Source organism: Chiloscyllium plagiosum, chromosome 43, assembly GCF_004010195.1.
Source record: "Chiloscyllium plagiosum isolate BGI_BamShark_2017 chromosome 43, ASM401019v2, whole genome shotgun sequence".
Classification (NCBI taxonomy): domain Eukaryota; kingdom Metazoa; phylum Chordata; class Chondrichthyes; order Orectolobiformes; family Hemiscylliidae; genus Chiloscyllium; species Chiloscyllium plagiosum.
Window position 1 is genome coordinate 15,715,390 of NC_057752.1, and position 14,569 is coordinate 15,729,958.

The 14,569-nt window shown below is 44.4% G+C and overlaps 2 non-coding genes across 2 annotated transcripts; one reads left to right on the forward strand and one right to left on the reverse strand.

Annotated features, from left to right (window-relative positions):
- Positions 1-11,487: 11,487 nt before the first annotated feature.
- trnal-aag lies at positions 11,488-11,569 on the forward strand. Its single transcript has one exon. It is a non-coding gene; the product is annotated as a tRNA-Leu (tRNA).
- Positions 11,570-13,291: 1,722 nt separating this feature from the next.
- Positions 13,292-13,373, reverse strand: trnal-uag. Its single transcript has one exon. It is a non-coding gene; the product is annotated as a tRNA-Leu (tRNA).
- Between the last annotated feature and the right edge of the window lie 1,196 nt (positions 13,374-14,569).

Here is a 14,569-nt window from a genome sequence, read left to right on the forward strand (position 1 = left end):
CACCCTCCTCTCTGACCTATCACCTTCATCCCCACCCCCACTCACCTATTGTACTCTATGCTACTTTCTCCCCACTCCCACCCTCCTCTCATTTATCTCTCCACCCTTCAGGCACTCTGCCTTATTCCTGATGAAGGGATTTTGCCCAAAATGTCGATTTTCCTGCTCCTTGGATGCTGCCTGAACTGCTGTGCTTTTCCAGCACCACTTTTACCCAGAATCTGGTTTCCAGCATCTGCAGTCATTGTTTTTACAAACTCCACACAGACACCCGAGGCTGGAATCAAACCTGGTTCTCTGGTGCTGTGAGGCAGCAGTGCTAATCACTGAGCCACCCAAGGTAGTATTCACTAGTTTGGATTGAGATCTGCACAATGAAAGATGTTGTTTGGCTTATCTGAAACCCACTGCTCTTTGGGTGTACAAAACTCTTGATGTGACTGGCTCATTGCAAGGTTCAAGAGGGAAAATCCGCTGTCTAAGATGCCTCTGTGGTGTAGTGGGGCAGCACGTAAAATGCTCAGGGCAGTGTGTCTCACTGGAAGTGAATATAGTGGCTGTCCTTGTGAGTATGGAGAAGAATCTCCGATAACTCAGAGTTTGCACTGTATGTCACGTCTAATTTTAACTGTTAGTTAAGGCATCTTCCTAAATGTTATGAATAAAGTTTAGTTCTGGGAAATGGAAGGAGGCAGTCATTGATTTAATGACAGTCACAAGCAGCAAGTAACTCTAAGGACCACTCAGTACATTTTTAAAAATGTCAGCCAGCTTCAGCTCAGAATATCTCAAAGCACTTAATGGTTAATTATGCTTATGTTTCTGTGCAGTTCCTAACATCATAAGGAAAGCAGCCGGCTATTCGGTCCCTCGAGGTTTTTCGTCATTCAATAAGATGGTGACTGATCTGATTTTAGTTTAACACCCACTGTCATAGCTTTTGACTTTTGATCATCAAAAGTTCATGCGTAACTAAGCCTTGAAGATGTTGTACTGAGGGATAAATACTGGTCAGGACACTGGGGAGAACTGCCCAGATCTGTTCCATTGACGGCAATAGCACCGAGTCTCGGTTTGAACGTTTCCAATTCAACTCCTTAAACTCTTTATCGGTTTACAGTCGACCTCTGTCGAGTCGTTCAAGAACCTCATCTCTTTTTTAAAAATAAAATTGTTTCTGTTTTGTAGCCAGCAATTTCGCATTTACTCCAGTTATCTGGGGCTTACGGTTTAACACTCAAAATGATGCTGTTGTAAAGGCCAAGCCCATAAAGTCAACATCCTCCCCGATTTATATTTTACCCCCACCTGTTACCCCGGAAACAGCGGAAGATTCTATCTACCTTTTACTTGCCTTATTGCACTTCGTTTACAGATTTAAAGAGCCGGCGGAATATAAGCCCGTGAGCGGAATCTGATTGGAGAGGCGGCTTTGACGATTATCTATGAGTGCCTCACCTGGAGCTGAGAGAAACCTTCATATGCTACACAGACTGAGGACCATCCCGCTGATGAGCTGAGTGACAACTTGTAAGCAGCTGCAGTTGGCTGGGTTCACTCCCTTGGATAATGTTCACAGGGTTTGCCAGCCAGGTCGTCAAGAGAGACTTTATCCCGTTACCAAATACCCAAGAGACTGGACGAGTACAGGACAGTGTTGCGGTGCTTCTGCAGCTTCGAACAGCTTTCTAACCCCTCCTTCTTCTTAGATCGCCAAGATTCCTAAAACAGAAAACAGAAAAATGATTGCTGGATTACCAGAACAGGCAGCTTAGTCTCTTTCAAAGTCAGGATTTCCATCAATTAAGGGCAATAAACCCCATATCATATTTCACCAAATGTTTTGTTTAGCTACTTTCCAAAATCAATTGACTTTGTGTAATCAACAGTGCCACTTACCCTCTTGACCTTATTTCCACAAAGACGTAGTAAAAATCTGTTTTAAAACAGAAATTTTTACCACTTTAATATCTTCAAATTCTCCACACAATCCCTTAATATATGTTATATTCCCAACAGCAGACTACTCCACATCACTCCATTTCACTCCCAAATTCTTTCTCAATTTGAGGCAACACAAATCTTTCAAGTTTAAAATTCCTTTTTTCCCCAAATTCGTGCATATCTCTGTAACCTCCTCCAGCCCTTAATCCCTCGCTATCTCAGTCACCTTCTCCAGCCCCCACATTTTTCCTACCTCTGTAACCTCCTCCAACTCTGAATAGGAGCAAGAGTAACAGGGTAGTTGCTATGGGGTCTTTAACTTTCCAAATATTGACTGGAAATACTATAGTTTGAGTACTTTAGATTGGTCAGTTTTTGTCCAATGTGTGCAGGATGGTTTCCTGACAAGAGTCGAGAGTGGGGTGCTGGAAAAGCACAGCAGGTCAGGCAGCATCTGAGGAGCAGGAGAATTGACATTTTGGGCAAGAGTCCTTCAGGAGGCTTGTGAGTGGAGGGGTGGAGAGATAAATGGTGGTGGGGGTCCGGCTGGGGGAAAGGTAGCTGAGAGTGCAATAGGTAGATGAAGGTGGGGGCAATGGTGATAGGTCAGAGAGGAGGGTGGAGCAGATGGGTGGGAAGGAAGATGGACAGGTCGGACAGTTCAAGAGGGTGGTACCAAGTTGTAAGGTTGGAACTGTGATAAAGTGGGGCTGGGGAAATGAGGAAACCGGTGAAATTCACATTGATGCTGTGTGGTTGGAAGGTCCCAAGGCAGAAGATGAGGCATTGTTCCTCCAGGCATCGGGTGGTGAGGATATGGTGATGGAGGAGGCCCAGGACTTGGTGGAATGGGAGGAGGAGTTTAAGTGTTCTCAACTGAAAGTCCTCACTTTCTCACTGTATGCAGATAAGACAACAAGGGGCAAGGCCACATTGGATTTGGTATTGGGTAATGAACCTGGCCAGGTGTTAAGATTTGGAGGTAGGTGAGCACTTCAGTGATAGTGACCACAATTTAGTTATGTTTACTTTAGCGAAAGAAAGGGATAGTTATATATCACAGAGCAAGAGTTATAGCTGGGGAAAAGGCAATTATGATGTGATTAGGCAAGATTTAGGGTGCATAGGATGGGGAAGGAAACTGCAGGGCATGGGCGCAATTGAAATGTGGAGTTATTCAAGGAACAGCTACTGCATCTCCTTGATAAGTATGTACCTGTCAGGCAGGGTGGAAGTAGCCAAGTGAGGGAGCCATTGTTTCATAAAGAGGTTGAATCTTTTGTCAAGAGGAAGAAGAAAACTTATTTCCAGATGAGATGTGAAGGCTCAGTTAGGGCACTTGAGAGTTACAAGTTAGCCAGGAAAGACCTAAAGAGAGAGCTAAGAAGAGCCAGGAGATGACATGAGAAGTCTTTGGCAGATAGGATCAAGGAAAACCCTAAAGCTTTCTATAGGTATTATCAGGAATAAAAGAATGACCAGAGAAAGTTTAGGGCCAATCAAGGATAGTAGTGGGAAGTAGTGCATGGTGTTAGAGGAGATAGGGGATGTGCTAAATGAATATTTTTCGTCAGTATTCACACTTGAAAAGGACAATGTTGTCAAGGAGAATACTGAGATACAGGCTACTAGACTAGATAGGATTGAGGTTCACAAGGAGGAGGTGTTAGCAATTTTGGAAAGTGTGAAAATAGCTAAGTCCCCTGGGCCAGATGGGATTTATCCTAAGATTCCCTGGGAAGCTAGGGAGGAGATCGCAAAGCCTTTGGCTTTGATCTTTATGTCTCAATAGTGCCAGAAGACTGGAGGATAGCAAATGTTGTCCCTTGTTCAAGAAAGGGAGTAGAGACAATCCTGGCAATAATAGACCAGTAAGCCTTAATTCGGCTGTGGGTAAATTGTTGGAAAAGGTTATAAGAGATAGGGTTTCTAATTGTCCAGAGAAGAATAAGTTGATTAGATAGTCAACATGGTTTTGTGAAGGGTAGGTCATGCCTCACAAACCTTATTGAGTCCTTTGAGATGGTGACCAAACAGGTGGATGAGGGTAACGCGGTTGATGTGGTGTATATGGATTTCAGTAAGGCATTTGATAAGGTGACACATGGTAGACTATTGCACCATGGAGGCATGGGATTGAGGGTGATTTAGTGGTTTGGATCAGAAATTGGCTAACTGTAAGAAGTCAGAGGGTGAAGGGTTCATCCTGGAGTCTAGTTACTAGTGGTGTACTGCAAGGATCTGTTTTTGGAGGCACAGCTGTTTGTCATTTTTATAAATGACCTGGATGAGGGTGTAGAAAGATGGGCTAGTAAATTTGTGGATGACGCGAAGGTCAGTGGAGTTGTGGATTTTGCACATTATAGAGGGACATAGATAAGCTGCAGAGCTGGGCTGAGAGGTGGCAAATGGAGTTTAGTGTGGAAAAGTGTGAGGTGATTCACTTTGAAAGGAGTAACAGGAATGCAGAATACAGGGCTAATGGTATGATTCTTGGTAGTGTATATGAGCTGAGAGATCTCAGTGTCCATGTGCACAGATCCCTGAAAATTGCCATCTAGGTTGATAGGGTTATTAGGAGGTATACGCTGTGTTAGCTTTTATTGGGAAAAGGATTGAGTTTCAGAGCCATGAGGTCATGTTGCGGCTGTACCAAACTCTGATGCGGTCACACTTGGAGTATTGTGTATAGTTCTGGTCACTACATTATAGGAAGGATGTGGAAGCTTTGGAAAGGGTGCAGAGGAGAGTTACCAGGTTGTTGCCTGGTATGGAGGGAAGGTCTTGCAAGGAAAGGCTGAGGGACTTGAGGCTGTTTTTGTTAGAGAGAACATTGAGAGGTGACTTTATTGAGACATATAAAATAATCAGAGGGTTAGAAAGGGTGAACAGTGAAAGCCTTTTTCCTCGGATGGTGATGGCTAGCACAAGGGCACATAGCTTTAAATTAAGGAGGAGTGATAGATATCGGACCAATGTCAGAGGTAGTTTCTTTACTCAGAGAGCACTGGGTGCGAGGAATGCCCTGCCTGAAACAGTAGTAGACTCATCAACTTTAAGGGCATTTAAACGGTCATTGGATAAACATATGGATGAGAATGGAATAGTGTAGGCTTCACATTGGTTCCACTGGTCAGCGCAACATCGAGGGCTGAAGGCCCTGTATTGCATGGTAATGTTCTATGTTCTAACTCCTACACCCCTCCTTGTCTCTGTAACCTCCTCCAGTCCCTACAACCCTCCCTATCTCTGTAATCCCATCTAGCCTTCCATATACTATTCACACTCAATCTATATCTGCTCTTCTCTCTATTTCTGAGTCTGCCTATGCACTACTGTTGAGCACTCACTATCTCTCTCTCTGCGCAGAGCTCAAAGTTATCTCTGAAATTAATCCTCGCTTTCAGGAGCCTCCTGTGTCCCTTCTTGGCGGGAGGCGAGACAGTTCTCTTTGAGATATAATTAAATTCCCATGTTATAACTGGGTGCTGCATTGCTGCGGCCACCCCCTGCTCCCGGTGACCCTCGGCCAAGTTACAGTCTGTGCTCCTGCTTCAAACTCACGGATTAACCGCGTCGAATGAGTCTCCAAAGAGCCAGAATCGGATTTGGCTCCTTTTAACTTTTATTGCTTTTTTAATCCGCCGCCCTCTCACAAAAGAGGCAGCAGCAGTCGCTCACTTTCCTGGATGTCTGACCACCGCGATGGGAAAGCGCTCATTGGAAAGGATTAGGGTCTGAATTGGAAAAGTTTCATTTCCGTATACAACCGGCTTAGCCAGGAGCGAACTTCCGCTTAAACAAGGGCCAGTATTATTTTTAGAATAATATTATTTCTAGAACAATTAGAACCTGCGCAATTGAACCTGTAACTTTGAAATGTGTTATGTTCCAGTTTAGAAGAAAATACCGAGAGATACTCCTTACCAATGGTTTAAAGTTTAGAGTTTATCTTGGCGAAATCTCTTGCTGTTTTATTTCTTTATAAAAAGTTCATCTTTGATTTGTGACAAGCCTCACCACCCCCTCCCCCACTCCCCCCCGTAAATCTCGGTCAGTCCTCGGGGAAAGGATTACTCGGATCAGTGGTCCATTGATAATTAACGCTCGTTCTAAACTGGGCGGTTTTAATAACGGGAGGGCGCCGTTTTAAAATGATAAAGGTTTTTCTTTAAAAAACATATGGCGTTAATTAGAAGGAACTGGTACAATAGGCGGGATGCCCGGAACCAGAGGGAACTAAACAGTCCAGGGAGTTGGAGAGATAAATAAAGGGTACCTGTGAGGTGGGGAAACTGGAGAGGGATGGGTTATATCACGAATTGATCACAGATAGGGCGGGCCGACTGGCATTCGCCAGCCACCCCCAGGACCAAGCTCTCACTTTCTCTCTCTCTTTACACCCTCCTCTATCTCTTTATCTTCCATTTCTTTCTCTGTTCTTTTATTTGCCGTTCTCTTTCCATTTTATCTCTCTTTCTCCATATCTTTTTAAATTTCTTTCCCTGTCAGGTTTTGTTTTCATACATTCCAGCTTTTTTTCGGATTCACCACACCTTACTTTCATTTTTAAACCTCATATCTTCTATTTACATTTTGCAGCCACATCTGGACCCATTTTTCTGACCCATTCAAGACAGTAGCCTCAGCTGCAGACGTAGTCCCCGCTCCACATCACGCAGGAGCGATATCTGGAATCCTGTTGCTGTCCAGTGTCTGCTTGTCACATCAGCAAGATGTACTACTCACGCTGCACCCGTGAGCTGTTTCAAGGAGACACTGACTCAGACACCATCAACCCTTGTAGAAAAAGAGTGAAAGCAGCTTAGTTTGAAATGGAAACCACTAAATCCCACATTTAGAGTTGTACAGAGTTGTACAACATGGAAAACAAACCCTTCGGTCCAACTCGTCCATGCCGACCAGATATCCCAACCCAATCTAGTCCCATTTGCCAGCACTTGGCCCATATCCCTCTAAACCATTCCTATTCATGTCCCCATCCAGATGTATTTGAAATGTTGTCATTGTATCAACCTCCACCACTTCCTCTGGCAGCTCACTACATACACACACCTTGTCTGTGTGAAAGTTGTTCCTTAGGTCCCTTTTTAAATCTTTCCCCTCTTTCCTTCTGGTTTGGACACTGCTACACTGGGGAAAGACCTTGTCTATCCTTACCCCTCATGATTTTATAAATTCACTCTATAAATTCACTCACCTCTATAAAATCAACAACCCCTCAGCCTCTGATGCTCCTGGGAAACAGCCCCAGACCATTCAGCCTCTCCCTACAGCTCAAACCCTCCAACCCTGGCAACATCTTTTCTGAGCCCTTTCAAGTTTCACATCTTTCCTACTCCCCCAGCCTTGGAGGCATTTGAAACGATTTTGAGACAGCAAATTAAACCAGTCTTGTAACACGTAACCCTTCCTGTATCCTTGGTTTCATCAATATTGAAAAAGAGATAAGCAGCAACTTTCAGAAAATGGAGCAAAGCTCCGAGATTGCAACATGGCACTATTGTCCTTGTGAAACAGTCTGTCACCAGTTCTTGAGAAAGAATGAAGAGATGGCTTGATGAAAGGTGATACAAAGAAAGTCACCGACGAAGGGGAGCGTCCTTTGGTGTTATGGGAACCCTGGAGAGGGTTAAAGGACTAAATCACAGTGAACTGTCTGTTGAGCAGAACTCTGGGTAGAGTAACACCCAGAACTATGAATGGAGTGTTTTATTTCCACAAGTAAAACACTGGGCCATTGGATTTCCAGCTGTTAGGGAGGAACAGGCCTTTATTTGAATTTTGGAAGCTCTAATTCTAGAGCAAACTATTCAGTAAATGGAAGAGCCTTGAGAAAAGCTGATGAGCAGAGCGATCTGGGAGTTCAGGTCCATTGTATCCTGAAGGCGGCTGCACAGGTGGATAGAGTGGTCAAGAAGGCATATGGTATGCTTGCCTTCTTCGGATGGGGTATTGAGTATAAGAGCTGACAGGTCATGTTAAAATTGTACAAGGCTTTGGTTCGGTTGCATTTAGAATTCTGTGTACAGTTCTGTTCACCACATTACCAAAAGGATGTGGATGATTTGGAGAGGGTGCAGAGAAGGTTTTTGTGGATGTTGCCTGGTATGGAAGATGCTAGCTATGAAGGGAAGTTGAGTAGGTTAGGTTTGTTTTCATTAGAAGAAAGGAGATTGAGGGAGGACCTGATTGAGGTTTACAAAATCATGAAGGGAATAGACAGAGTGGATAGAGATAAGGTTTCTCCCAGGGTGAGGGATTCAATCATGTGTTCAAGTCGAGATGAAAAAAGGTTATGGTGGAATACATGCAGAAAGTACTTTACACAGAGGTTGGTAGGTGCCTGGAACGTGTTGCCAGCAGAGGTAGTAGAGGCAGGCACGGTAGATTAATTTAAGGGGTGTGTGGACAGATGCATAAGCAGGTAGGAGCAAAGGGATGCAGATCCTTAAGAATTGGGTGATAGGTTTCGACAATGGATTTGGATCAGCATAGGCTTGGAGGGCCGAAGGGCATGTTCCTAGGCTGTAAATTTTCTTTCTTCTTTGTTTTTTGTTCTTTGAAAGAATTGTTTCTGACAGTATTCTTTATCAATACAACAGTATAATGCCGGTGCAATTGACTTTTGAAATACATGCATAGCAGGTATACAAAGGACTAATTGCCCTAATTCTGTGGTTCGATGTCCTATTGCTCTTGAAATCACTGCCAAATGCAGGTCTGACATATAGCCAATCCCAAATCTACCCCCAAATAGGATCAAATCTCCAATTAGCATTCTTTCATGGGATGCCAGTGTTGCCAGCTGGAGCAGCATTCATTGCTGTCCCTAATTTCCCCCTATAAAAGTGGTGGTGTAGTGGTTTCTTGAACAACTGCAGTCTGTGGGGTGTAATACATCCACAATGCTGTTATGAGAATGAGTTCCAGGATTTTGACCCAGAGACCCTGAAAGAATAGGAATGTATTTGCAAGTCAGGATGGTGCGTGGCTTGGGGGGGACCTTGCAGTGGGTGGTGTTTCCATGTATATGCTGTCCTTGTCCCTTCTAGATGGAAATGGTTGTGGGTTTGGAAGGTATTACTAAGGAGGCTTCGTGAATTTTTGCAGTGCATCTTGTAGATAGTATACACTGCTGCCACCTTGTGTCAGTGGTGGAGGGAATGGGTGATTGTGAATGTAGTGCTAATCTAGTGGATTGCTTTGTCCTGGATGGTGTTGAGCTACTTGCGTGGTTGCAACTGCAACCAACCGGTGGGCATGGGGAGAAGGGGTGGGGGTGTGTTATTCCATCACATGTCTTGTAGATAATGGTCAGGATTTGAGAAATCAGGAGGTGAGCTACTTGCTGCAAGATTCCTCTGACCTGCTCTTGTAGCCACTGGATTTATGTGGCTGGTTCAGTTCACTTTCTGGTCAATAGTAACCCTTAGATCTTGATTGTGGGGGAATTTAGTGATGGAAAGGTCATAGGGCGATATTTAGATTTTCTCCTTTTGGCAATAGATATCTGTGTGGAAAAGGTGATAATGTTACTAAACTAGTAAACTGGACTAATGATCTCGGAGTATGATCTGAAATCTCATTGTGGTGTTTGTTTTCTCCCCCCATCTATGCAACGATGATACTGACACTGCGGGTAGACCAGAGAAGATTCTGACAGTATTCTTTATCAGTATTCTTTATCAGGTGATCCTGCATATGAAGGGAGTGTTTTCTGAGGAGAGGTTGTGCAATTTTGGTCTGTACTCTTTGGAGTTTAGAAGAGTGACCTTAGTGAAAAGTACAAACTTTTTAGGGGGCAAGGCAGGGTGATGAGACTAGGGGACATAATCTCTCATAATAAGGAATGGCCCACTTAAAACAGAGATGGCGATAATTTCTTTTCTCTCAGAGAGTAGTGAGTTTGTGGAACTCTTCACCGCAGAGGGCTGTCAAGACTGTGTCATCAAGTATATTCAAGGCTGAGAGACAGATTTTTAATCAATAAGGGGAATCCGAGGTTGTAGGAAAAAAGGCAGGAAAGTAGAGGATGATCAGATCAGCCATTATACTATTGAATGATGGAGCAGACTCAATGGGCTGAATGGCCTATTTTTGCTCTTACATTTTATGGATATCACATTTAAAAGCTGGTATCAATCTGGTACACACTCGCCCTTACAGAAGGGCCGTGACAATGATGGCACCACAAACAGATCGTGTCAGGCTCTCTGCTCTAAACTAACAGCTTCCACACCCTTATGTTAAATAAAATGCTGCTGCTGTCTGCTCCTCGCTATCCTGTCCCCTTTCCCTCATTGAACAAAACAGAGTAATTTTGTGGGGATGGTGGAGTAATGTTTGAAGGAACGAATCACTGAGAATCGTTTGATTCAACTACCACTTTTTACTGTAATTCAAACATATACATTAAAACATAAAAACTATGAGCAGGAGTAGGCCCTTCGAACCTGCTCCGCCATTCAATAAGATCATGGCTGACCTTTTTGTGGACTCAACTCCACTTACCCACGCTCTCACGTACCCCTTAATTCCTTTATTGTTCAAAAAATATCTATCATAGCTTTAAAAACACATTGAAGTGGCACCAACTACTTCACTGGGCAAGGAATTCCATAGTTTAACAACCCCCTGGGTGAAGAACTTCCTTCTCAATTTGGTCTTAAATCTGCTCCCCCAACTCCATCCACCTATTGCACTCTCAGCTACCTTTCCTTCAGACTCACCCCTCCTACCATTTATCTCTCCACCCCCTGGGCTCACCAGCCTCATTCCTGATGAAGGGCTTTTGCCCAAAACGTCGATTCTCCCGACCCTTGTACCCTGCCTGACCTGCTGTACTTTTCCAGCGTCACACTCTAGACTGGGATTATATGCATTGGAATTTAGAAGAATGAGGGGAGATCTTATGGAAACATATAAAATTATGAATGGAATAGAGAAGATAGAATTAGAGAGGATACTTCCACTGGCAGGTGAAACTAGGACAAGAGGGCAGAGCCTCAAGATTAGGGGGAGCAGATTTAGGACTGAATTGAGAAGGAACTTCTTCACCCAGAGGGTTGTTAATCTATGGAATTCCCTGCCCAGTGAAATAGTTGATGTTACTTCAATTAAACTAACACCGCCCCCATTCCCCCCCAGCCGCATTCCCCCTCCCATTTATCTCTTCACCCCGGGCTCACAAGCTTCTTTCCTGATGAAGGGCTTTTGACCGAAACGTTGATTCTTCTGCCCCTCGGATGCTGCCTGACCTGTTGTGCTTTTCCAGCACCACATCCTTGACTTTGACCGCCGGCATCTGCAGTCCTCAGTTTCTCCTCGGTGATAATCCTGAAGAAGGGCCTGTGCCCGAAACGTTGAATCTCCTGTTCCCTGGATGCTGCCTGACCTGCTGTGCTGTTCCAGCAATAAAGTTTCAACAACAACGATAATCCAGTCTCGTCAGTCTGTCTCCATACAGATACTGAACATGCATTTCTCCAGTTTTGACTCAGATAGTCCCATACCCTGTGCGGTAGCGTGGCCGAGCGGTCTAAGGCGCTGGATTAAGGCTCCAGTCTCTTCGGGGGCGTGGGTTCGAATCCCACCGCTGCCAATGTTGAGTTTTCCAAATGTGAACTTGGATTTCAGAAAAATATTTTTTGCGTTCAGTTCGAAGCACAAACTCTTTCTTGGTATAAATAGCAGCTTGTATTATAGCTAGCATGAAAATTATAAGCCTACATTTGTTACCAACACGCCATTTGCCTGATCGGATACATTGAGCTGAAATTAGCTGCGCCCCATATTTAATGTCAGAGAACATTCAGGTCAAATAATGGGGACAAAACCCCTTTCAAGGTATTGTCCGAGCTTGTATCGCTGATCTCAATTTACAGCTGATCTCAAATATACCAGCAGGAAGTAGGTCCCTCGACCCTACTCGCCCACTGAGGATAATCGCAGTTTTGATTATCACCTTAAATCCGTATCCCTCCAGACCCCTGAATACCTTTCAATGCCTTGTTTAAGAATGTATCCACCTCATCCTTAAAAGTTCAAAGATTCTGCATCCATTCTATCTTGAGGGAAACTCACGACCTCTGAAAGAGGGAGAAAAAAGCTCACATTTGTTTTAAATGGTGGATTCCTTATTTTTGACCAGTGACCCCTATTTCTCCGTTCTCCCACAAGTAGAAACATCCGTCTGGTTAATACCCCTCGGGATCTCACATGATTCAATTAAATCGTCTCTTGTCTTCCAAACTCCAGCAGAGAAGGTGGAGGGACCAGTGTTGGGGCTGGGGTGGACAAGGTTAGAGGTCACTCGATACCAGGTTATAGTTCAACAGGTTTATGTGAAATCACAAGCTTTAAGAAGAGTTGCTCCTTCGTCACCTGACTTCTGACTTTGGACCCATTGATAATAGGGACAAGCTGGAGAAGTACCTACAACCAGTTTCAACAAAAACAGAATTGCTGAAGAATCTCAGCAGGTCTGGCAGCAAGGCGGAAATGAGGACTGCAAATGCTGGAGATCAGAGTCAAGATCAGAATGGTGCTGGAAGAGCACAGCAGGTCAGGCAGCATCCGAGGAGCAGGAGAATCGACGTTTCGGGCAAAAGCCCTTCATTAGGTCTGGCAGCAGAGTTAACTTTTCGAGTTAGTGACTCCAAACGTCAACTTTCCTTTCTCTCCGCAGGTGCTAAGTTCCTCCAGCAATTGCTATTTTTGCTTCTTATCTTAAGCACTCGCAGTTTTTTGTTTTATTTAATACCTTTTATTTGGTCTAGGAGACTTAGACAGAAATCGACAAACAGGAAGTATTGAAAATGTGGTGCTGGAAAAGCTCAGCAGGTCATGCAGCATCCAGGGAGCAGGAGAATCGACATTTCGGGCATGAGCCCTTCTTCAGGAATCCCCGAAACGTCGATTCTCCTGTTCCTTGGATGCTGCCTGACCTGCTGCGCTTTTCCAGCAACACATTTTCAGCTCTGATCTCCAACATCTGCAGTCCTCATTTTCTCCAAGCAGGAAGTATTGTTGACCTGTAAGTTGCCACTGGGGAGTCACTAGGATGAAGATCCAGGCCGATCTCGACAACTTGGAAATCATTGCAGCACCACTGTCGCTGCCCCAGCAGAGAGCAGCAAATTCAGATCGGAACAGGGGGTTACAAACCAGTAGTTCATTGACAGCTGAGAAAGCCGTTTCAGTAAGTAATTTTAGTTTCAATGGAACTAAAATCAATACGACACAGTGTCTCTCGCAAAAGTGATCCAAATAATAAACTTCAGTTCTAAGCAGCAGAACAACAGTAATTGCAGAAAATGCCGGCTGGCAGCGGTGGGATTCGAACCCACGCCTCCGAAGAGACTGGAGCCTAAATCCAGCGCCTTAGACCGCTCGGCCACGCTACCACTACACCCGCCTTACGGCAGCGTACATCACAGTATTCAGTTGTTCATCTTGAAATGGGTTTATAGTTCAATTCGTTGATCTAATTGTAATTGTCAGAATGTGATTTGCGCCCGTTATCTGGCCTGGACTAACTCATTTCCTCACTTCGCCAGCTTTTCTCCTGTTCTGCTTTACTGTCCACATCTGCTGGCCTACCTATCATTTTAATTTTCCCCCGCCCCAACCCCCACAGCCACTCTGTGTGTGTATCTCTCTCTGTCTCCACCTCTCCGCTCACTTCTTCTCTTCCCCTCCTCCTCCGAAATCACCCCACTCCCAACTTCAGCTTCAGTACAAAGACAATGTTTTCGTATTAAATAACAGTTCGGACGGACAGTCTGAGTTCCTTCAGTATTACCTGATTTTGTTTCAGATCTCCAGCATCCGCAGTTCTTTCCTTTGTTGATATTATTTTATATTCTACTTTTCGCTTGGGGAAAATTCAGATAATTGAATCAAAGTGCAGGTGGAACACAGGAGGCCATTCGGCCTGTAGTAAGCGTACTGGCTCTCTACAATGGCGATTCGCCTAACCCTACTCCTTACAAGTAGTTTTAATCAGCTAATTCCCATTGAAGAAACTCGATTGATCCTGCCTCTACCGCACTCTCAGGAAATACCAACAAGGAACCAGCGTAGGTCATTCGGCCCATTCGAGACTACACCGCCATTCAATACCATCGTGGGTGATCTAATTTCACTCTCTACTCTCCTATTCTGCATAATTCCTGACAATCTTTTTTGTCCTTGGTAATTAAGAGTCTATCTACTTTTGCTAACTTACGAAACCTGTGGGAAATTATTCAACCTCTGTCAACTTCAACCCAAAACCAAAGTTACCTCTACCCAGTGTCATGGATATGCAGTGGCAATGAAGCTTGTGTATGTCAATCTCAGAGACCTTACTCCAGCCATCCATAGCACCTTTACCAGGCATATGAGAGCATGGGTCTCACTTTGAACATCCGCAAGATGAAAGTCCTTCATTAACCTGGTCTAGCATTGTGAAGTAAATCTTTGAGGAGAAAGTGAGGTCTGCAGATGCTGGAGATCAGAGCTGAAAATGTGTTGCTGGAAAAGCGCAGCAGGTCAGGCAGCATCCAAGGAGCAGGAAAATCGACGTTTCAGGCATAAGCCCTTCTTCAGGAAGTAAATC